This window comes from Giraffa tippelskirchi, chromosome 4, assembly GCF_054371585.1.
Source record: "Giraffa tippelskirchi isolate mGirTip1 chromosome 4, T2T-mGirTip1v1.2.pri, whole genome shotgun sequence".
In the NCBI taxonomy this organism is placed as follows: domain Eukaryota; kingdom Metazoa; phylum Chordata; class Mammalia; order Artiodactyla; family Giraffidae; genus Giraffa; species Giraffa tippelskirchi.
This window is the reverse complement of record NC_137278.1, coordinates 150,426,666-150,451,394: the sequence shown is the minus strand read 5'-3', so window position 1 is coordinate 150,451,394 and position 24,729 is coordinate 150,426,666. Positions and strand designations below refer to the sequence as shown.

Sequence of the window (24,729 nt, the reverse complement as noted above, 5' to 3'; positions counted from 1 at the left end):
GATGACAGGTTGGTTGAATGCCTTACTTGTAGGGCCTCTCGGCTCTACCTAATGACGGTTACCTCATATCAGTTTCTCACATAACAAAGACTCTTGAGAGTCCCTTGGACAACAAAGAGATCAAACCAGTCAATCCTAAAGGAAATCAACCCTAAATATTTCATTCATTGGAAGGACTGATGCTGAAGCTCCAATACTTTGGCTACCTGATGCGAAAAGCCAACTCATTGGAAAAGACCCTGATGCTGGGAAAGATTGAGGGCAAGAGGAGAAGGGGACGACAAAGGATGAGATGGTTGGATGGCATCACCAACTCAATGGATATGAGTTTGAGCAAACTCCAGGAGACAGTGAAGGACAGGGAAATCTGGCATGCTTCAGTCCATGGAGTCACAAAGAATTCACACAACTTAGTGACGGAAAACCACAATACATAACAAAGGCTTGGGAAGTCCATCTCTCAGCCACTGAATGTAAATATCACTTGGGTTTTGGGAGCCAATTGAGTTGTAGAGGAAAGCAACTAGGGCTTAGAGTTCAAAGTCTAGTTCACGGTATAAACTAGTTATGGTGGGAAAATCAGCTAGCCACTCTGACATTCAATTTTCCCTATTTGAGAAAGGGAAAATACCTCTTTCTTCAGATTAAGTGAGTTTATGTGTAAAAGAACTCTAAGTATGTCTGACTAAGCATAGTGGATTGATTCATTAAAGGCAATGTACATATCTACAAGTCAAAGTAGAATAGTCACTACTTGGAACTTTATAACTTTGCATTGATAAAATAACAGTCCACAACTGTGATCCTAAGGAACTATATGAAGGGGAAAAAAAAATCGATCTAGTGACCTCACTTAGCTTTCAGTGATAAAATGGCATGCTGATTTCCCATTGTCACGTCCAGTCATGTGTTCAGATACCTCCAGAACTTAACAGAAAAGAGAGATTGACAGGGTGGCAATGGAACATCCTTGCTTCTCTTGATCACTAGCTTTAAAACCTCACCTTGCTCATTAATATTAATGCCATAATCTCCTTCAGACATTTACAGGCATATCAGTAATTTAAGATTTTGTTTTGAAAAACAGATATATTAGAGGTTCCCATGCCAAGTCTCCTTTCCATGAAAAAATTCCACTGAGTCTAGTTTACCTGGCTATTGAAATTGTCCAAATGAAAAGTGACAGGCTGGACTATGCCGGTGCAAAACAGAAAAGTCACAGAGGTATAATATGTTACATTTTGAAAATTATATGTGTATTTATTAAATGTATATGATTTTAAAATATCTTCTCCCAAGTAAAGGAGATGAAAAGGTCTTGGAATCTGCTGAGATGCTCAAGCTAGATAACGGAAGGTGATGATGCTGAAACAACAGGAGAGATGGGAAGAGAAGCCCGTTTGGAGGAGGAGACGCTGCATCTTGATTTGGGCACACTGTATTCAGTGCGTGTGCCTGATGCCAGTGAGAAGGGCTAGTGAGCACACAGCTGGAAAAGAGCGTATGGTGCTCAGGAATGGGGTCAGTGCTAGAATAAGAGAGGAGGGAACAGTTATGTTTATAAGGTAGTTAGAGTCTGGCATTGAAACAAGTATTCCAGGAAAAGTATATAGAACATGGGGATAAGTATTAGGTGAGAACATAGAAAATGGGTCCATTCCCTCATTTACCTGTTGAACTCATTTCACAGAGTAAATCAATGAACTGAAGCTGCCCTCTACAATGTTTTCCATGGAACACTCTTCTGGACGATAATAGGAAACCACCACCAGAAAAAAAACCACAATGCATTCTCAGAAGAGTTTGGGAAACACTTTTGCCACAGGACTTTTCAGAGCCTTTAATACACTAAAATGTGTTGTTGTTCTCTAAAACAAGGTAACTATGCAATGATTCCCAAATCTGACTAGGGGACAAACATCTCTTAACACCTCTTCACTTTTCTACCAAGTGTAGGTCAAGTTCAGGGGTGAATGCCCTTGCCTGGGCTGTAACCTAGGGACACAGTGGGCTTCACTCTTAGGAGCCACACCCCCTACTCCCCAAAACCTTGACAGGTGAAAAATCAGGGCGAGTCTCTCTCTCTCTCAGGAAAAAGCTATACACCATCCCTCTCTCTCTGATCCCATTTTCTTTTTGAAGAGGCACTTCATTCACAAAGCTTCAGTGGCAAAGGGGGTTAGACCAGGGTAGGGTCTGCCTAGAATAAAACTAGGCTCTCTTCCTTCCCCTTGGTTTTCTCCTTTCTGAAAGTAGAGTGAAAGCATTAGTCGCTCAGTCATGTCTGATTCTTTGCAACCCCTTTGTCCATGTGATTCTCCAGGCAAGAATACTGGAGTGGGTTGCCATTCCCTTCTCCAGGGGCATCTTCCCAACCCAGGGACCAAACCCGGATCTCCCGCATTGCAGGTAGATTCTTTACCAACTGAACCAACAGGGAAGCCCTTCTCCTTTCTAGCTTTTCTCTTAAATAATCTGCCAGGTATGAGAGCTCAGGGTGTGCTCCTGCTATCCTGACTTCAGTGAGTCCTGATTGGAAGCTTGGGGGCTTTCTTGATCTGGTTTACATTTTATTTTTGTATTTGCCATTTCTCTGGAATGCCTTTCCTCATGACCAGGATTGGGGGAAAGAGGCAGACAGACCTGATACTGATTCTAGCTTCAACAAAAGCTGTCTCGACATGTTCCAGCCTGGTTTCTGAAAGGGCTGCATGGGGATTTAAGGCCAAAATGTGTTACTTATAAAATGTATTCCTCTGAATTATCCTCTGTCCATATATTTCCTTGTTCAACTTTCTAGGATTGGTAGGCAGGGTCCAGAATAGGATTTGTGAATAGAGCTTTCAGGTCTCGGCTGTGCAGCTTCTAATTCCTCCCCTGATTCCTTCCAGAACTTGAGCTGAGCTTTAATTCATCTCTGCTGAAAGTCCTTGCTTCTCTATAGCTTACCTAATAGGTCTTATTTCACACACAGAAATCTCCCTGACATGTACAGGTGAAGAAATGTATTTTGGACCTTATGTCTTTTCCATTTTGCAAACAATCAGACCATGAATTAATATGGTGTTAAGATCCCATTACTTCTGATGGGCAGTTGGCCAAGGACAGAAAGCAACAACCACTGATCAAAGTGTTCACAAACTGAAAACTCAGAATAGATGGTTACTTATAGACATAGTGAAGACAATGGAAGTGACCTTCCTTCGTTATATTTGAAAAATTGAAGTGATTGAGGAAGAGACTAATTGGCTGCTAGAGACCACAGGTGTAGAACTGATGGATGACAAAGAAAAAGAAGCACTTATTTCCAATTTATTGGGTTGGCCAAAGAGTTCATTCAGTTTTTTTCCACAAGATGGCTTGAGTAGTGCTTGTCTTTAACTTCATTAGAAACAATTTTGTTAGATTGTATCATGACAGCTGTCATATCAGTGTGCATTTTAAAAAACGTATCAAAATTGGTGACTTTTTGTATTGTCATTTTAATATTTAAGAGGGAAGAAAAAAGCAACATTTTTTGGCATATTATGTTTTATTGCTACAAGAAACGTAAAAATGCAACTGAAATGCAAAAAATATTTATGCTGTGTGTGTTAGAAGTGGTTTACAGTTTTGTGCTGGAGATTTTTGACTAGACAATGCTCGAAGGTTGGGTAGACCAGCTGAAGTTGATAGAGATTAGATCAAGACATTAATTGAGAGCAATCAACGTTACACCATGCAAGAGACAGTTGAATATCAAAATCAAGCATTGAAAATCATTTGTGTCAGTTTGGTTTTGATGTTTGGGTTCCATGTGAGTTAAGCAAAAAAAAACCTTCTTGACCATATTTCTACATGTGATTCTCTACTTAAATGTAATTAAAACATTCCATTTGTAAAACAAATTGCGACAGGCAATGAAAAGTGGATACTGAACAATAATGTGGAATGAAGCAATTGTGGCGCAAGCAAAATGAACCACCACCAACCACACCAAAGGCCCGTCTTCATCCAAAGAAGGCGATGTTGTGTACATGGTAGGATCGAAAGGGAGTCTTCTATTAAGAGCTCCTTCAGGAAAACCAAATGATTAATTCCAACAAGTACTGCTCCCAGATCAACTAAAAGCAGCACTTGATGAAAAGCACCCAGAATTAGTCAATAGAAAATGCCTAGTATTTCATCAGATACCTCAAGACCATATGTTTCTTTGATGGCCAGGCAAAAACTGTTACAGCTTGGCTGGGAAGTTCTGATTTATCTCCCGTATTCACTAGACATTGCACTTTTGGATTTCCATTTATTTCAGTCTTTAAAAATTTTTCATAATGGAAAAATTTCCCTAGAAGGCTGTAAAAGGCACCTGGAACAGTTCTTCACTCAAAAAAATAAAACAGTTTTGGGAGGATGGAATTATGAAGTTGCTTGGAAAATGGAAGAAGGTATTGGAACAAAATGGTGAATATATTGGTCAATAAAATTCTTGGTGAAAATGAAAAAAGTGCCTTTTATTTTGACTTAAAAACCAAAGGAATTTTTTGGCCAACTTAATACCTGTCAGGTTGGAGGAGAAAATAACCACGGATTAAAAAAAATAATAACTAAGGTCCTAAATAGATGAAAATATTAGAGAAGAGAACTGTGCTGAGATGAATGGGATTGAATCTTCTGGCTTCAAAAGTTTATATCTAAGGGCCCTAAAAGTACTTGAAGCTGAGTCTATCATGGTACTGTCAGCACTCTGGGAGGAATGGCAGTGAAGGAAAGATGTGACCAAAGGTTAGAGACAGACAAGTCGGGTTCACTTTTCAACAAAGGAAACACTGGATTCTATCAACTAGTGAGGAGGGACCTGATGTCAATATGGAGGCAGATTCTAGAGATGGTCATTAAAGACAAAGCTCGTGAGGGCTAATCAAGGAAAGCAGTGGTCACTGGTGGTCTGCCAGGGTCTCCTGAGAGGAAAGCACGTACTTTCCCAAGCCCTCTCTCTCCATCCCTTTTTTTGTCCAAGTAAAAGAAATGCCACTTTTCTTTTTAAACAGGCAGAGTATCTATTTCTTTTCAAATGCCACTTTTCTTTTTAAATAGGCCAGTTTTCTTTTTATTTGGGTTTTAGAAACTAACAAAATCATTCATAATCTTCTGTTGACAACAAAGGACAGGAACAGTTTAAGTAAAAAGAGAGTAAGCCGAAAGTGGTTGAGGGACTTCCCTGGTGGCCCAATGGTTAAGAATCCACCTGCCAACGCAGGGGATGCAGGTTCAATCCCTGGTTGGGGAACCAGGATACCACACGCTGTGGGGCAATTAAGCCTGCATGCCACAACGAGAGAGCCTGCACGCTGCAACTAAGACGTGACACAGCCAAATAAATATATATATTCTTAAAGTGGTTGAAATAGCTGCAAAATTAAAGAGGCCATCAAATGGTCATCGTGATTCGGCTTGGTGGCAGGACTGATAGGAAAGTGAGAGCGAGCGGGGCTCAGTGATGCTATCCAAACAGGGCGCGACCATCAGTCCACATGGCATGGATCAGTTCCATGTGTGAATGGGGAAATTCCACGAGAAGAGGGCCAGGGCCAGAAGCCTGGGGATGAGGAGGTCAAATCAACTCTCTGATGACCATGTGAAGGAAACCAGGGATGTTTACTCGGAAGAAGAAAAGATGTGCGGAGGGGCACAACAGGAGCCTCTGAATCTGAAGAAACTTGGTGTGAGAGTGAGTGGCCATGTCTGTGCAACAGGAACGTGCCTTTCTTATCTTAACCTTATTTATCTGTAGTTTTTAAAACTGGACACCAGTAACGTCTTCTGCTTATGTAACAGGAAAAAGTTTGCTGTTTGTTTTCTGCTTCTGTTTTAACAAATGTTTCATGAAGTAAACATGTGCATGTAAATATACAAGGCAAATTCCTGTGCAAGAGGATTGTCATAAACAAAAAGGAGGTCCGGGCTGAGGAGTTCTAAAATGCCACCGAGCCAGCGACCCTGGGAATGTGGCTGTGAAAAGGCAAAAAATATTTACTGAGAAATTTAAGAAAAAAAGTAGGAGGGGACGGGGTCTTGGAGAAGCTGACTGACAATGCCAGGAACCACAGCTAGCAGGGGAAGAGAGAAACCAGGATTGCTTACCATGAACCAGTTGGACCTGGTTAGGCTGCCTGAAAATGTGCTTGTGATGTCAGTCAGGATCAGCCAAAGAGTCTCTCCAAGGACTCGGGGAAGAAAAATCTTCCAGAGTTCCTAGGAAGCACTCAACGCCATAATTGGTCTAGCTGGAAAATGAAGTCAGAGGAGGGTGGGTGACCCACAAAAGCAGCCTCATGGACGAGCACCAGAAGGACGACCCATGGTCCAAGCAAGAGGAGTGATGGGCATTGTCCAGTTCTTTTAAGTTTGCCTGCATCTGAGTCATTTCAACTGCCTGTGTGGGGGCCTTGGCCGCATGGCCAGTTATTCCCACACTCCCTCATGCTCCGGTGAGGTCTGGTTATGAATCTGAATTCTCTGAGTACAGACCGTACTCAAGGGACAGGACAGGAACATCACCCACACAATCAGGAGCATGACTTTCCATAGATAAACCACTTCCTGTTTTCGCTGGGATGAGCAGGGCCGAAAGTAGAAACGCAGCTTCCATGAACGTCTAGTGATTCTGCTGCCATTTGCAATACAAAAATGGATGTGAAATAGTTATACTCTGGGCTAGTGCATTGGAAAAAATTAAAATCTTCAGGTGAATAAAAAATATCTTAAGCTCTAGTCAAGCTAGTAACTCAGAGTTTACCTTCTTTCTCAAACTGTAAAATAAAAATAAGCCAGTTCACCCTCATATATCTCACAGGAGTGGAGAAAACTAATGAAGAGGTAAACTCACTGGAAGAAAAACACACTTTAGTAATTTCACCAGCAATGTGTCACCACAGATACACTATTTCCCAATGCTCTGCTGGGGACAAGGTTCAACTTATAAGCTTGTTCTTTTAATAAATAACCCTGTCGGAGAGGCACTTCTTACTGTAACACCACTCCACAAAACACTCAGGACGAACACGACTCATCAAATCCCAGTATCTATGGACCTATTCAACTTTACGTTTCGAATGTTTAGCATCAGACAGCAAGAAATACACTCCCCAGAATGATAGACTTCCAGGGCACAGAGTCGTCCTGTTCCCACTAGCTTGGGCCAGTTCGCAACCACCCCTCCGAGGAGGAAGGCAGATGGAGGCTTTCCACATGCAAACCTTTACAGCCTCAGCCTGGTGCAATTTAGGAGTGAGGTTCAGAAGCAATTAGTGAGAGGATTAATAGAGACATCTGCTATAATTTGAAACATGAGTTTGCTGCTCAAAGGGCTAAACCGTAGTGCTTGAAGCTAAGTGCTTGAAATGCCCTGGAATCCTAAAGTCATGTATCCTAATCAAGATCACATTCTTTCAATCATGGATAAAAAAGTTAACAATTTCTCGTGTTTGGCTGGGATCACTCAGAGTGGCTCACTGTAGCTGTGAGATCTCCATTTGGTTTCCACATGCATCATTCTTGGGAGCTACAAAGTCTTTGAAGGGCATCTATTTTTGCCTTGAGGTCTGGTGGCATCAGAGTTCGCATGAACCTCACAGATGAAAACTATCTGCGAGTGATGCATCTGTGCCTACAGCATTCTCACCAAAGGGAGGTCTCTGCATGTTGGGGGTTTCTGTATTTATAGGGCTTAAGTGATTATTTGTAGTTAAAAAGGTTCCTGCCTGTTGTTGAGGTCTAAGGAATTTAAAGATCATCTATAAAGCATGGCCATCGAAGAATAAAAGTGGGAGAATTCATTGGGGGCAATTAACCCAAAAAATGCAGCTTCTTGACCAAATCAATGTTTTTTTCTGTCTCAGCAGTGTGACATAAGCATTTCCAAAGCTTCAAGCTTCTTATCTTTCTCCCCACATTTTTTACTTATCCCTTTAAACTGTGGAGAAAAGAAAGAGGCATTTGACCCAAGACAGATTTGACCCAGTCAGGAACTACCTGGCTGCTGAGTGAATTTCTCTTCTCCATGAATGGTTGTGAGTGGAGAGGCCATGTCCCAGAATGACTTAAAAAAAAAAAAACAACAAATCACTTTTCCTATGAAAGGTGGTGAAACGGCTGAATGATCCAGAGTCATCCTGTGGGGTAAGCACTGATTCTCAGGCTGCAGATTAGGCTCTAAACACAAGCCAGGCCGACTCTGCCAGACCAAAAAGCTTATATTTAACTGCATGAGGCACTATAGAGATACTGACGCACGTGTGAGATTGAATCAAGAGCTGAATGTTCAATTCAGGCAGAGTAAACAGTCCCGAAGGGAACCTGACTTCAGATCACCTGCTCCGCTGTGAGTCTAGTTGTTCGCTAGGTGACAAGGCAGGTGAAAGTACAACAGAAACCGCTACAACCTCTCTTGAGCCCCCAGCTCAGTCTTCCTCAGCTCCTCCCATCTCCAGGGATAATCAGAGAGAACATGTGTTAAACGCAGGACGTTGAAATCACTGATGTGACTCTAATACTTCCTGCACATCCTCAAACACTCCCCAGAGGTGCATAATGCAGAGATACAACACATGTTTCTTCATGGACATTTTTTGAGTTTAGAAATCCTATTAGGACACTCATTTCATTTTTAGGGATGAAGAACCCAAGACCTAGCGAAGTTAGTGGTTTGGCCAGACTGAAATCCACATCTCAACATTATTCACCTCAGGGTTCTTGCTTGAATACACTGTGCTTCCTCCCATCCCACGGAGGGATGTTACTTTCCACCTAAACTCCTGGTTGTCTGGTTATTTCTGAACATCTAGGGACCCCACTGACGCATTCAGCTGCCCTCTAACAAAGCGGAATTGGCTCCCCTAATGGCTCAAGTGGTAAAGAATCTGCCTGCAGCGCAAGAGACTCAGAAGACGCAGCTTCAATCCCTGGGTCAGTAAGATCCCCTGGAGGATGAAATGGCAACCCACTTCAGTACTTTTGTCTGGAAAATCCCATGGACAGAGGAGCCTGGTGGGCTACAGTCCATAGGGGGCTGCAAAAAGTCAGACACGACTGAGCACACGTGCATCTAACAAAGCTGAGGGTTCTTCCCCGTCTGAGAGCCCTGCCTCGCTCCAGCTGCCACCTTCCTCATCTACCCTGGGTTTCTTGCTCCACATCAGGGGAGAACACCCTCTCACTTCTCTCTTATGAAAAATACAAATACCAAAAAAAAAAAAAAAATCCAAAATGGTAATACAAAATTACCATTGTATTTTGTATTACCAAAATCTGGTAATACAAAAAAAAAAAAAAAGGTCAAACTCTGGTGAATTCCTCCCCAGACAATTACCAGGGACAAAAATAGTGAAATGAGAACAAATGGGAGTGACCCAGAAGGAAAGAGAGAGCGTGCACCCGGAGAGCTCACAGACTCCGTAGCCGGTATGTTGAGAGGTACCGCCTGGGGACAGCCAAGTCCCCTGGCTTGTGTCCTACATCGCCAACAGGGGGAAACGTGCGCTGGAAATGTAGGTGTGCCCTCAATTTCAGAGAGGAGATCAGGGCTGCTGACACCAAACAGAGCCAAACTGCCAGTATGTAGCAAAACCATCTCAACCACTGGGTCAGACTTGCACTGAACACTAACCCTCTATACATATGGGTGGGGGGCTCAGTCATCAAAGCAGCTGGACATTTTTAAGCATAAAACATGGGTCCAGGGCAGTCCGGTGGTTATGACTCTGAGATTCCACGGCAAGGGGTGCAGGCTCGATCTCTGGCTGGGGAAATAAGATCCCACATGCTGCACAGTGTGGCCAATAAATAAATAAAAATGGACCCCAATCAAAACCATGTGACCTTGAGCATAACGGGAACTCCAGTCACATCATACAAACTTCCAGGATCTTTCTTCCTTGCTCTTGTTTTCTTTCCTTGGGCAAATGTTCCCCAACTGCCTATCCTATGAGGGGCCTGGGGATCAGACAGGGAACTTGAAGGAATGGTGGCTGCTGCTTGGAGCTTACAGCCCTGGGAGGAGCAATGACCTGAAGGGGAAGGTGAGAGCCTCAGACAGGGAGGCTGGGAGGGGACCATGAGGCCTGAATGGCTGGCAGGAGAAGGCAAGTGCGGAATGGGTACCAGCTGTGTGGGCAGAAGCAAGTGCACGTGCAAAAACCACAGCGGGCCCACCTTGCATGTGTGGGGGGCTGGACGAAGCTCAATGAGGAAGACAAGACAGGCCCGGAGGGCTGGAGAGTGAGGCCGGGCCATCGGAGGACCCAGTGGGCCATCAAAAGAGTTAAAACAAGATCAATGATAAACTCTGTGGGGCTCAGAGCAGAGGATTTACCTTCTGCAAAGGTCCTCCTTATGTGTGGAAAGTGGACAGCGCAGGGCAGAGCCTAAAGAGGGAAAATAAAAATCCTCCTGCAAAGTTTAGTGAGAGAAGGGTCAGTCCTGCCTGAAGATGGAGCAATGGACCGACACAGAAGAGATGTATTCCCAGCGTCATCTGGAGCCAGAACCACAGGACCCACCGGGTCAGAGGTGATGGAAAGCTTTGGGGATGGTGCGGGGAGGCCGTGATCACTGGGACTGGGAGGGCATGCTGCCCCACAACTAGCTGTCTCCTTTACGCTGCGGTCCCCACCATTTAGTTTCACTCCTGGATAAGTGTGCCTACCTGCCGAGGCTCCTTTAAAGAATATGATAAAGCCCACAATGGTATCAATGGTGTCATGGGCTTTGCAAACAACAATACTGTTTATAAGCAGTTTGGGAGAACAGCCTAAGCAGAGTTGAGCCTGCTTCTGGCAGAGCTTTGAGGGGATACAAAGGTAAGATTTTATTCCTGCCACAAATTAGCTCTGGCCAATTAGGGGAGAGAAGAAGAGAGGTGCAATCATGCTGCAGTGTTTGAAGAGAAGTAACAGCATAGAGAAGAGGAGACCTTAGGTTGCTGCCTGAGAAGGCACAGCGGAGACGGGAAAGACCTCAAGGAAGAGGTGATGTCTAAATTCAGCCTTCTAAAACAGGGGTCCCCAACCTCTGGGATCTAATGCCTGATGATCTGACGTGGAGCTGATGAAACAACTACAGGCAGGAAGAGAAGGGGGCGAAAGAGGATGAGATGGTTGGATGGCATCACCAACTCAATGGACATGAGTTTGAGCAAACTCTGGGAGATGGTGAAGGACAGGGAAGCCTGGTGTGCTGCAGTCCAGGGGGTAACAAAGAGTTGGACATGACTGAGCGACTGAACAATAGCAACAACAAAGTGCACAATAAATGTAATGCAATTGAATCATCCCAAAACCATCCCCCACGTCCCCAGTCCGTGGAAGTATTGTCTTCCACAAAACTGGTCCCTGGTGCTAAAAAGGCTGGGGACTGTTGTTCTAGAAAACATTCCCCGGGAACTGCTCCACAGACAGGGTAGGAAGCAGTAGCAGCTGTAAGGACAAGGGGCAGAGAATGGTTTGGTTCAGGGAGGTATGAGGTATGCTCTGGTTTTTCCACGGCTTGGGGTGCAAGGCTGAGGAGTGACAGGAGATGAAGGTGCAGAGAGGCTGACAAAGGAGCTCAAAGAATCTGACCTTGACTGTGAGGATGAAAAGTCACAGATGGGATTTCAGCGGGGACGTGGGGTGGCCAGCAGCGTCTTCGTGGTCTCAGGGATGGACTGACTGGGCATCAGTGAAGCAGCAATCCCCATAAGGAGCCCTCCTCCCAAGGCTGCCATATGGAGGACTTGTTAGTTACAGACAGGAAGTGGTACAGACGTGGAAGGGGTGAAGGGACGAGAAAGAGCTGACACCATTAGGCTCTCCTAGGGTTCTAGTTTACATAAAGGGCTGCTTAGTGGCACCATCAGACTGGGAACACAGGAAAAGGGCACCATCTGGGAAAAGAAAATTCCTTTAGTTTTGGACACTTTTTAAAGTTTACAGGACATCTTATTTATTCAGACTTTACCTTGTTCCAGAAAGGATTTACACAGAGATTACACAAAGACACACAAGATAAAATTGTAAAAAATAAACATATGTGGAAAACAAAACTGGGGAAGATCAGAGGAAGCTAGGAATTAAGTTAATACCAAAACCATGTGCTGTGAGGCTCTTAACTGTCCGAAAAGCGGCCACAAATGCTTCCTGACGAGGAGCCAACAAAACCACCACAATTGGTCTACTCATCTCAGGGTTCCAAAAACAAACAAACAAACACCAAAACCCTCCCCACCCCTTTAACCCAGGCCTTCTCCTAAAGGGCACATCAGAGAAAAGGCCTCTGTAGTTCTCAGGAAAGGGCACACTGTGTGATGACATGGACAAGTCCCCCAGCACGATGCCTGCAGTCAAGCCAGCAACACGGATCCCAGAGCTGCTCCTTGTGGAGCTGCTTCTCCAAGCTTGCGGCATCAGAAAACCATCCTGAAAACCATTTAGGGTGGCCACGTGTGGGAGGGTCAGCCTTAATCTAAGGACAGACTTGGAAATGTGTAGAGGGATGTTGGGCTTCTCTGGTGGCTCAGCAGTAAAGAATCTGTCTGCAATGCAGGAGACACGGGTTCAATCCCTGGGTCAGGAAGATCCCCTGGAGAAGGGCATGGCAACCCACTGCAGTATTCGTGCCTGGAGAATCCCATGGACAGAGAAGCCTGGTGGGCTACAGTCCATTTGGTTACACAGAGTTGGACACGACTGAGCAACTAAGCAGCAGCAGCAGCAACAGAGGGGTCTTAGGACCGCAGATCCTCTCTAGGAGCTGTTTCTCTCCACAGAATCTTTCAAAGCACAGAGAAGCAGTAAGTTCATGGTCACTCTCAGGGCTGAGTCAGAGGCTGGGAAAAAATGGGTTCGGCTTGGGGATGTGGGGAGAAAGAAGACTGTGGACAGTTAGAAGGCCCCCGACATTGTGCAGAGAGGGGATGCAGTGAGATGACTGAAGGCGGGTGGCCATGGGGCCCAAGGTTGGGGAGAGAAGTCTGGTTTGGGTTTATATGTTTGGACGACATTAGAATTTTAGTGGGAGATGGAAGTATACGAGAGGACCCAGGGATGGGGTGTGGAGAAGCTAGCAGGAGAGGAAACCCTGGGGGTGGGCTGCTTTTTAGGGGCAGGAGTGAAGGGGAGCTGGCAGTGAAGGAAGGAAAGAGGAAATGAGACGGTGAAGTCCTGGAAGCCAGCAGAGAGACTTTCTAGGAGGGAAAGGCTGAGTGTGTATTTATGGCAGCTGCCATCAGTCTCTCTAACCGGGTGTTTTTGCTAAGGAAATACTAGCTGCTGTAACAGGTAAGCCCTTGTCCAAGTCTCAGGGGCTTAGCACAATGCAGGTTCATTTCACCTCGCTGTTGTTGTTCAGTCGCTAAGTCATGTCCGACTCTTTGTGACCCCATGGACTGAGCATGCCCGGCTTCCCTGTCCTTCACTATCTATTATTCCACCTATGAAACATCAGGTCCACTTAGCAGCTTGGGGGTGGGAGGGGGAGAGGGGAAGTCGCAGGGAATCAGGCAGCCAGGTGTTCTGTCTGCTTTGGCTCACTTCCAAGGTCACCCTAATTTGTCAGCATGTAGTTGGAAGAACAGGGAAGAGAGGATGGTTGTGCTTAATAGTTTCCTAAGAGTGGCATAAATTGCCTGAAACTTGATAGCCTAAAATAACCGAAATCTACTTGCTTACAGCTCTGGTGGCTAAAAGTCTGAAATCAAGGTGTCAGCAGGGCCATGATTCCTCTGAAGGCTCTTGGGGCAAGTCTTTCCTTGCCTCTTCCTAGCAACCCTTGGTGCTCCTTAGCTTGTCAGTTTAACCCCAATCTTGGCCTCCATCCTTACCTGTCACCCTCCCCTATCTGTCTTCACGTGGTCATCTTCTCTTTCTCTCTCTTTTTTAAAATCTACGTGATACTGTTTTATTTAATTATTTTTTATTTTAAATTTTCTTGGCCACACCACATGACATGTGGGATCTTAGCTCCCTGACCAGGGATCAAACCTGAGCCCCCTGCGCTAGAAGTGCAGAATCTAAACCATAGTACCAACAAGGAAGTCCCCACATGGTCTTCTTACAAGAACATCAGTGCTTGGATTTAGGGGACACCCTTATCTGCCACAACTTCATCTTCACTTCCATCTTCATTGCATCTGCAAAGAGCCCACTTCCAAATGAGATCACATTCACAGATATGAGGGCAAGGGTTTCGACATACCTTCTGGGGAGACAAAATCAAGCCATTGCAGTGTATAAGTGGTTTTTATGTCCTGCCTGAGAAGCAGCACACAGCACCTCTGCTCATACCCCTTTGGCTGAAACTGAGCCATGTTAGCCACACCTGGTTGCACAGAAGGCTGGGGAGGGCAGTCAGTTCCTTGTGCCTGGAGCAGGTGGGAAAGGGTCTGGGGAGCAGTCAGCTCTCCATACAGCAAGGTGAGTCAAGTAAGGAAGGAAACTGTATTCCGGGAAGGCGGTGAGGACAGTCAAGGCTGTTGTGAGCAAAGAGATGGAGCCAGGAGATGCCCATCTCGTGGGAGGATCTTGCATGTGAAGGGAACTGGCCAGAGGGGGACAAAGCAGTGAGTGTAAGCTCACTGTGAAAGGAGGGAATCATGAGCGTATTTGCAGGCAGAGGGGAAGCAGCCAGAAGGAAGGGGACCAGTGAAGACAGGAAGGGTAGAGAGGATGTATAGAGTCTGCTCCAGGAAGAGATGGGACCAAGAACACTGGTGGAAGAAACCAGTATATCCCTGAAGCTACATACAGTGAGGTGTAAACTCCTATGAAAAACCAAGTGATGAAAGAAAAGCTAGCTGGGGGCTGTCTGGCTTGGTAAGCCTGCTGTCTGATTTCTTTGAAGCCTCACTTGGGACATACTCATTTTGCACAGCTCCTCGTATATGTTCACGTAGCCACACTACACACACTGTGCACAGCTATGCTAGGAAACCCATGAGGGCTACTTCTTTCCCAAGCCCTGCTGGAGCTCCCCAGTGCTGTAAGCCTGAGAGTTGCTATAGAAATGTTAGGTCAACCAGAAGGCCGCCTGCTGGCAAAGTAGTAAGAGAGTCATTGAAGCCTCAGCATAATATGGCCATGTATCTGCTATAGAAAGCCAGGCGGCCTGCAGAAAGGCAGTGTTGAGCTCTTCATGGTGTGGTGCCCCGCGGAAGGCTCTGGCCTCCAGACGCTGCACTATTCGGGGGAAGGAGGGGGTCTGCGGATCCCAAGCTCAGGAAAGGCATAAATGCAAGTGTACGGGTGTTCCCATGTGGAATATCACTGCAGCCTTTCAAGGGGCAAATCCTGATGGCTGTGACACATATGCGAGGTTGGATGCAGCATCCCATGAGACAGCACTCGGTCCTCAAGTAGAGGGCGAGAGGGTACCGCTGCCCAGTCACCCACACAGCCAGTCTTGAGGCCTGAACAAATTCAGCCTGCTTGAGAGACTCCTCTTAAGCTAAATAATTAAATATCTCTTCTAGACCCAGCATGAAGGTTGGTTTGTTGGGTCCATTTTATGTGACATTTATTCAATGCCTTGTACAGGTAAAAGCACCACGTGAAAAGTGTAGTGTTAAAAACCATTATACAGAACTGTGCTTCCAACAACTCCATGGAAAACTGGAAGGGATTGTTGATGGAAGACAATAATAATGTTAACAATAATAATCATTATCATTATAGTAATAAAAGCAGACATTTATTGAACATTTACTAGATGCTAGAAACTGTGCTTAGCATTTTATGTACTTATTATTATTCTACCAACCTTAATAGAGATAAGGTCTTTCATGATCCCCATTTCACTGTGAAGGGAGCAAAGGCACAGAGAGGCTGGGAACTTTGCTCAAGGTCACACAGCACTATCGTAAGTGGCAGAGCTAGGACTAGAACCCAGCTAGGCTGTCTCCAGAGTCTTGCTTTTACCAACTATGTAGCCTTGTATATTCATCGCTCAGTCATGTCCAACTCTTTGTGACCACATGGACTGTAGCCTGCCAGGCTCCTCCATCCATGGAATTCTCCAGGCAAGAATACCGGAGTGGATCGCCGTTCCCTTCTCCAACTATGTAGCCTGCTCTACCATAAATGTTATCTGTTTTATTCATTGGGATTTTGTCGCAAAATTTTTTCTAAATGAAGAGTTTGCAAAGTGCATAACAGTCTAGCCATTTTTAGATAACCTATTAACACTGAGAACCAGAGCAGCCCATTTGGAAGAGGGACCATATGTCCTTTAAATACAGGTGGTAATTAAGGCTATGACCTGCCAGCTCAGATTCACAAAGAATGAAGCAGAGAGTGGAGGAAAAAAAACAATGCATAAACTTTGACATAGAAAGAACAAAAAAGGGGGAAGGGTGCAGGGTAGGGAGCCAGTAGAGAGATGAATCAGTGTGGAAATTAATTGCATGAATCTAATTTTTACAGGCAGGCTGGACGGCCCACGGTAGGGAATGAGTTTCCCCTCTGCAACCTCAAAAGCCCCTTTCTTGCCTGGAAGAGAAAAGCTAAGGGTCAGAGCACTGGGCGCCAAGCTCGGCCCAAGGCAGAGGGTCAGGCAGCTCAACTGAGGGCACAGGAGGCCTTCTGTGCCACTGAGCTCCCTGGGAAGCATGGCCTTGATTTCACAGCTGAGTCTTGCAAGAAAAAAAAAAAAAAGTGTTTGTCAAATGCCTAAGAGCCTGGAGGCTTTTTAAAGGGCTTTGCTGAAAAAGGACTTTTCTGTGTTACTTAGAGACAACCACTGCTTGCCAAGAACACTAGGTGAAAAAAAAAAAAAATCACAAAACTTGAGAGCTGGAAAAAATATTAGTCTTCTGAGTGTGCCCCTAAACTACCTAAAGTATAATTGCAAACTTGATAGATACCTCCCCACTCACAGCCTTATAGTGTGTGCTGGCTTGAATTGTTCTAGATCCAACCTGGTAAGAATGGAGTTCTAGGGTCCACAGCTAATACCTGGCAGCAGTATTGGCTAAGATGAGTTTTACTCCACACTGGAATCCTAAAACAGCTCAGGAATGCTATCAAAAAAGTCTATAATGCACACTTTTAAATCAAAAGTTAATGGAGCCCTTTCATACTCATCATCTATACTGCAATGCAAAACGTATTTTACCTTGTATCATTTTTAAATGACAAACTAACCCAGATGGCTCAGATGGTAAAGTATCTGCCTGAAATGCAGAAGACCTGGGTTGGAGAGATCCCCTGGAGAAGGATATGGCAACCCACTCCAATATTTTTGCCTGGAGCATCCCATGGACAGAGGAGACTGGTGGGCTATAGTCCACGGGATCACAAAGAGTGGGACACGACTGGGTGACTAACACTTTCACTTCAAGATATCTTAAAGTGGCAAACTATTTGCAGTATTGGTAGTAACAGCAATAAGACTGTATTGAAAACCAATATTAATAACTAACATTTATTAAATACTTTCCATATGGCAGACAGGTGCTTGCCTAAACACTTCAATCAACATGTGATGTTTAATGCTTTTACTGTCATATTCTGTTTTACTTTGTTTTATTGATTATCACTCTCCCTCCATCCCCAACCAAAATGCAAACTCCATGAGGACAGAAGTTTTTGTTTCTATCATTAACTAAGTATCTAGTTCCTGCAACAATGCCTGGGAAACAGTGGACATGCATATAGTTTTTGAAACAAATTAATTCATTTAATCCTCACAGGACTCTGTGAGATACAGACTGTTATAATTGCTATTTCACAGATGCGGTAACTCACATACAGTAGGGTTCAGTAACTTGCTCAAGGTCACACAGTAAGTGATGAAGCTTGAATTCAAACCCAGGCTGCCTGGCTCCAAACCCTGCCCTTTTAACCAATATCTAGCATTTCTGACTCTTCTATTTTAATACAGGCAATAGCTAACATGAATCGAGTGCTTACCGTGTACCAGGCGCATAAAGATCAATGCCTTACGTGGACTCTCTCATTTAATGTGGGGCTTCGTTGGTGGCTCATGGTAAGGAATCTGCCTGCAGTGCAGGAGCCACAGGAGACATGGGTTCGATCCCTGGGTCAGAAAGATCCCCTGGAGAAGGGCATGGCAACTCACTCCAGTATCCTTGCCTGGAGAATTCCGTGGACAGAGGAGCCTGGCGGGCTACAGTCCATGGGGTCGCAGAGAGTCAGACACTGCTGAAGCGACTTAGCACGCATGCACTTATTTAATATAATGGTTCCAAGAAGAAGGCATTATTATTTTAATCACATAGATGAGCAAACTTCATCTTAGAGGGATCCTGTGCTTTGCCCAAAGTCAGGCTGTAAGTTGTGGAGCTGTACACCCAACTGGGGCCCACATGAGTTCCAAGTGTGTGCACTCATTCAGGCCATTCTGTGTCCTGAATTGTCTTCTGCCCACAAACCTGCACATGCCCTTGATGTATGGGTCTGCTTAGTCTCTCTCTCAAAACCTTATTTTTGCTTTATACCTAATGCTTCATTTCACATTACCACTGTTCTCATAATCCACACAAATCTGCGTTTATTCACACAAATGATGATGGAGCCAAACAGCAGTGCCACTGTTTAAGGCCTGAAGCTGGCCTGATTCAGAGCTTGAATCCAAACCACACGGAGCTGTGACTCAAAAAGAAAACCTCCTGCTCTCTCAAGAGGAAGGGGTGCTGGCTGTTCCATGAGGCCTGTGATGCAGTGAGCCTTCAAGGAGGGATTCTGGGAAAGTGCTTCTTTTGGGGGTGGGGGCCCAGAGGGATGAGTCAAAGGGATCCTGGATGGATGGGGAGCAAGGAGGGCGGAAACATGAAACCCGTCCCAGTCAGCCTGAGCAGCTCCACCAGCAGAGAGGCAGGCGGTGGTAGGAGAGGGGGGTGCAATACTACCAGTGGTGGTGGTAGTTGCAGTACTAGTTAGTGGTAACGGTAGTGTTCGTGGTGGTAGTACTACTAGTAGTAGTGGTAGTACTACTAGAGGTGGCGGGGTTTCGTACTAGTAGAAGAGGTAGGTGCAGTACTGGTAGGAGTAGAGATAGTGTTAATGATGACAGTGCGACTACTATAGTTGCAGTGTACTAGTGGTAATGGCAGAGGCGTTACAGTACTAATAGTACAGGTAGGGGCAGTGGTAGTGGCAGTGGTGGCAGTGGTGGCAGTGGTCGCAGTATTACTAGCAGGAGTGGTACAGTACTAGTGGAGGGTGTCCCAGGTGGCTCAGCGGCGAAGAATCTGCCTGCCAATGCAGGAGATGCAGGAGACACAGGTTCAATCCCTGGGTTAGGAAGATCCCTGGAGAGGAAACGGCCACCCACTTCAGTATTCTTGCACGGAAAGTCTCATGGACAGAGGAGCCTGGCGGGCCACAATCCATGGGGTCGCAAAGAGCTGGACACGGGAATGAGCATGCCCACACAGTAGTACTGGTGGTGGCGGTGATGGTGGTCATCTTAACAGTGGTGCTGGTAGTAATCACACGAGTAACGACGGTAATGATAGTGGCAGTGGTAATAACAGGAGAGGGTGGCCCTCAGGGTGGGCAGTATTTAAATCAAAGCTCTACAGGACAGTCTGCCCTGGTTTGGAGGGCAGAGCACAGCACTAAGGGAAAGGTGGTGCCCACCACCCAGGCCCACAGGCTGCCGTAGCCTGGGAGCTGCTAGTTCAGAATAAGAGGCAAGTTAAGCTTTGAAAACTGCCCAGGGTTACTCTCTGGGTGGCAGACATGGCACTAGACTCAGGAATCAGGGCTGCTGAAGTCCTGAAGGACGTGGAGGTCAGCACTGGACAGTCTCGAAGCTGACAGGAGCCTGGGATCTGGGGGAACCCCTGCAGGATGATTCTCAAGGGTCCCATCAAGGCTGGCAGAGGCGGCAGCTGGAAAGCTTTGAGGTGTCTCATCTGCCTTCTGGCATCTAAGCTGACAAGGTGGAGGAGGATGGATCAGGGCCTCAGGAGTGCAGGGGGCTGACTGGTCAGGACAGTCTCTGGCTGGATGCTAATTTAATGGTCACAAATATCAGAGCTGGAAGACATCTCTGAGATCAGTTAACAAGATCTTTTTAAATGCTTGTTTTCAAAGCAGGGAACTGAGGCTCAGAGAGTCATGTGAATTTTGGACAATTTCACAGTCTGGGACAGGCCACAACATGAGACATTTAGGTTCTTTTATCTCAATAATGCCTGAAAATTTCAACCAACAAGAAAACAAAGTATTCTTCACAACTCCCTAAAATAACTAGTGGCTCAGCAAACCACTCATAGGAATAGTAAGGAGGGATATTATTTGATTTTAGAAAGGGCTCATGTTACTGAGTAGACACCAAAAATAAGGCGGGGCCCCACAAAACCTGAGTTCTAATTCTGTCCCTCCACTGGCTACCCATGGGAACTTGAGAAAGGCAGTTTCTCTGGACCTCATTTTGCTTATCAGCAAAAAAAAGGATTTAGGGTAGACCAGTGGTTCCCAGCATGAGAGCTGGACCATAAAGAAGGCTGAGCACCGAAGAACTGATGCTTTCGAACTGTGGTACTGAAGAAGACTTGGACTGCAAGGAGATCAAATCAGTCAATCCTAAAGGGTATCAATCCTGAATATTCCCTGGAAGGACTGATGCTAAAACTGAAGCTCCAATATTTTGGCCACCTGATGTGAAGAGCCAACTCGTTAGAAAAGACCCTGGTACTGGGAAAGACTGAAAGCCAAAGAAGAAGATGGTGGCAAGGATGAGATGGTTGAATGGCATCACCAACTCAATGGACATGAACCTGGGCAAACTCCGGGAGATGGTGAGGGATAGAGAGGCCTGGCGAGCTGCATCCATGGGGTCACAAAGAGTTGGACACAACTTAGCAGCTGAACAACAACAACAGTGGTTCCCAGAGTGGTTACATCAGAAGCTACTGGAGTGCTTTTAAAATAAAGACTCCTGGCCCCACCTTCAATGATTCTGAATCAGTAAGCCTGAAAATAGAGAACTGACAATTTTTATTAATAAAAAAAAAAGAAAAAAGAAAATCTCCCAGGAGGGTACACAGATGTCTACACTGGATTGACAGAGAGACAGGCAGATGTACAGATAGGTGATGAAAATGCTATGATGGCAACTGCATAGTTTAAGTAGTAGGTATACAGGAGTGCACGGCGAGTCCCTCAATTTTTCTGTATGTTTTATAATTTTCATAGTCATAGTAAAATGTTGAAAGAAAAGCAAATAAAAAGGGGGAAAATTTTTCCCAGGTGATTCTGATGTGCAAGCAAGTTTAACCTCTCTGGTCCAGTCATTAACCTGCAGACCAGGTTCGAGTGGCTTTCATGTCCCACAGAGCAGCCCAGGGCACCACCTTGGGAAAGGGGAACTGGTGTGAGCCCTTAATCTGGTTCCAATCGTCAGCTGGAATGGCTCCCTCCTTTAGCTGTTTTTATATATTGGAAACATGCATAAGATTCTACCAAAAAACAAACACATAATGGTCCCATTGCTTTTTTATAAAAGGAGTGTAAACTACTTTAGAAGGGCATTTGGTTCAGACGGTAAAGAATCCTCCTACAATGCAGGAGATGTGGGTTCAATCCCTGGGTCAGGAAGATCCCCTGGAGAAGAAAATGGCAACCCAGTCCAGTATTCTTGCTTGGGAAATGCCACAGACAGAGGAGCCTGGTGAACTACTGTCCATGGGGTCGTAAGAGTTGGACATGACTTAGTGACTAAAATCCCAAACCACTCTAGAAGTCGGTCTTTAAGGCCTGGCATAGATCCAGTGTTTATGAACGTACAGAATTACTTAAGGTTTTGTGCACAAAACAGAATGAAGGTTCTAAAACTAGAGCTGGGGGACTTCCCTGGTGGTCAGTGGCTAGGACTCCATGTTCCCAATGCAGGGGACCCAGGTTCAATCCCTGGTCAGGGAAGTGGATCCCACAGATGGCAATTAAGAGTTCACATGCTGCAACCTAAGATCCCGCATGCTGCAATGAAGATTAAAGATCCCGAGCGCCGCAACTAAGACCTAGCACAGCTGAACATATACATACATACATGAAATATTCAAACAAAACCACAGCTGGGAGATGGCTCGGTTATTTGCAGAGTCAAACAAGAGGGAGGAGCTTGTGCAAAGACCTCCTCATGGCTGTGACCTCAAAACAGCAGCACCAGCTGCTACCGTGTGTGCCTGGGCCCTGCCAGCACCTCCCTGCCTCATCCCTATCCGTCTCTTTGGAACATTTCTCTCCAGTCCTCAACTATTAAAGGCACATTCCTGGCTCAAGGCCTTTGCTATTATGTCTGCCAGCATGCATTCCCTGGGTATCCATTTGGTTCATGCCTCCTGCAGACCTTTACCCCAAAGCCCTCTCCTCAGTAATGCTTTCGTTGATTCCCCATCTGAAATTGCAACCCAAGCTGTAGCTACTGAGTCCTTCCCTCATCCTATTTTTCTCTCTAGCAGTCATCACGCTTTAATGTATTCAATATTTCACTTATCTGCCTTGCTTATTATCTATGTTGCCAAATAGTCTGTAAGCTCCATGAGGGCAGGGGGTTTTGTTTATGCCCACGACAATGCAGACACCACCATGAGGCTGGGACTCAATACAGATGTGCAGAATGAAGGAATGACCACCAGCCATACTCAGTCCCTGTGCCTTACACACAGTACCTCTGATTTGCAAGGGGTCCTGATGAGTGGGAAGCAGTCCCTTATACAACAGGAAGGCTGAGATGTCATCTCTAGGGGTGAGGTCTGGCTCTTGTAAACCCCAGTATCCCAGGCTCATCTCATTTCACTGTTCAGGGCCACCATGAGACGGGCTCATTTCCAGGGGCTGACACCTCCCTTCTTTTCTTCTTGTCACTAACAGCTAAACCACCTTTGGTCCTGACGAGTCTGTCAACTTACCCATAAATGAGGGCAAAGTTGAAGGTTAAGTGACCACCTTGTCCAGTGGACTCTTCAGAGCCAACTAACCACCAGATAACCATACACTGCACCCCAAGAGAGACTGCTCAGTGAATATCAATACCCTGTCTTGACACACGAAAGACCTTCATATGACATTTTGTACCAACGACATTTCAATGAGGCTCACAATTCACAAAAATGAGGGTGGGCCCACCAAAAAAAACAGCCATTCTACAAATGACCCCACTGCCAACCAACTTTTCAAGCTCTGCTCACAAACACAACAGTTACCCCTTGGAATAATAAAGCAAGTGGTCCACCTACAGAACTCTGTAGTAGCGGATTTTGACCTGGGAAGCATCCTTGTTGATGCAGTGTACCCTCATGTCACTGTCATTCTCTAAGTCAAAGAACATAATCCCATGTGCGCCCTTTTAACCCAAGGCAGCCTCCACTCCTGAAAGCTGAGGGCTTATCCTAAGACCTGCACTGTAAATGGAAACTTGACTCCCTGCCCTCCCACACCGCACAACTGTTGTTAAGTGCTCTGAAGAGGGGGACTTTTTCATTCACTATGTTTCCCCAACACATGCCTGGCACATGCAGGCATCCAAATACTTGTTGAATCCTGCTCCTTCCATGACATTTTATTTAATTTATACCTTATCATTACTTTGGGGCTCTGACTGTATAATACATACACAGTGAGTTATACAAGCTTAACATAAATAAACTTAAGATAGATTGGGACATATTTATAAATGATCCATCTGTAGTTATTATTTCGACTCCATTAAGGATGACACAAAGGAGAGGAAATGTGCTCAAACAAAACACACACTGAATTGCAGTTTGAGAGTGGAAAGAAGCTAAACTAGCAAACTGAACTGGTATGTCACTTAAAAACCTCGACAACATAACTGTGACAATTTAAAAAATAATCTCAAAGGAACAGAAGGTGTTGAGATACCAGCCCAGTGATATCCTACCTGGTTAATACAACCTTTCTTCTCTAGCATAAAATGAATATTGCTTTCTACGATGAACTTTCTAAAGACAAATATTTGGTACGCTGTTTACTTGTAAGCTTTTTCTTTATTCATATGTGTTCTTCTCTAAGATCAAAGTGGATCACAGTAAGACAGCTTTTTCTTCACTGACAATTTAGGCTGAACTTACTGACTCTCTTCTAAAATTGTCAGTGACAAAAAATAAAGTAACAAAGGAGATCACTGACTTGTGGGCTTTAAAGATAATAACATCCAAGTTGCAGCTCCAAAGGGTCCATGGGAAAAAAAATGTAATAACCGTGCATAAAGACAACATCACTTATTGCACCTAACATAAATTCCCTTCTCAACATTCAATGGTGGCTGAAACTGCCAAATGTTGATCAAAATAAATTCCCTTGGGCCTGAAGACATAATTTATAGATGACTGCATCCTCCAGCAGTCTTGCTTCTCAGAATGGCCATGGACTTGAATTCTAGCCGATGGAAAGCATGCAGATGAGACGTGTCCGCCTTTGAGGGTTGGGCCATAATAAGGTTCCTTGAGCGGTCCCTTGCTGGAGAGATGACCTAGGGGATCTTGGAAACCAAGTGTGGAAATGACAGAGTCTCCTTCATCCCAGATCCCTGAATGTCTGAAAGAGACCAAGCCACTGCTTCTCCAGGCCTGACTGTTTCCTGCAGTCAGCCTACCCGATAGACCATGGAACAGCAGGAAATATTTGTACCTTTTCTTACACAAGTGTGACATTAAACTCTTAGGAAAGGAAGGAAAAATGAAAATAGTTACAGTGTTTTAAACCTGGTGCTTAATGGAGACAGTGAAAA

At 45.1% G+C, this 24,729-nt stretch overlaps 1 protein-coding gene and 1 long non-coding RNA gene across 3 annotated transcripts in view; one reads left to right on the top strand and one right to left on the bottom strand.

Annotated features, from left to right (window-relative positions):
• The window catches only part of PPM1H (protein phosphatase, Mg2+/Mn2+ dependent 1H), a 301,134-nt gene that overhangs the window by 118,458 nt on the left and 157,947 nt on the right, over nt 1-24,729 (bottom strand). The window lies entirely within an intron of this gene.
• The window catches only part of LOC145545149 (uncharacterized), a 57,011-nt gene that overhangs the window by 12,170 nt on the left and 20,112 nt on the right, over nt 1-24,729 (top strand). The window contains exons 3-7 of one of the 2 annotated variants that reach the window (XR_014081907.1): nt 1,088-1,224; nt 1,305-1,521; nt 1,691-1,878; nt 2,324-2,409; nt 8,119-9,244. This is a non-coding gene — a long non-coding RNA (uncharacterized LOC145545149). Of the gene's footprint in view, nt 1-1,087; nt 1,225-1,304; nt 1,522-1,690; nt 1,879-2,323; nt 2,410-8,118; nt 9,245-24,729 lie in introns of those variants that run through there. The other variant, XR_014081908.1, reaches the window with a different exon arrangement.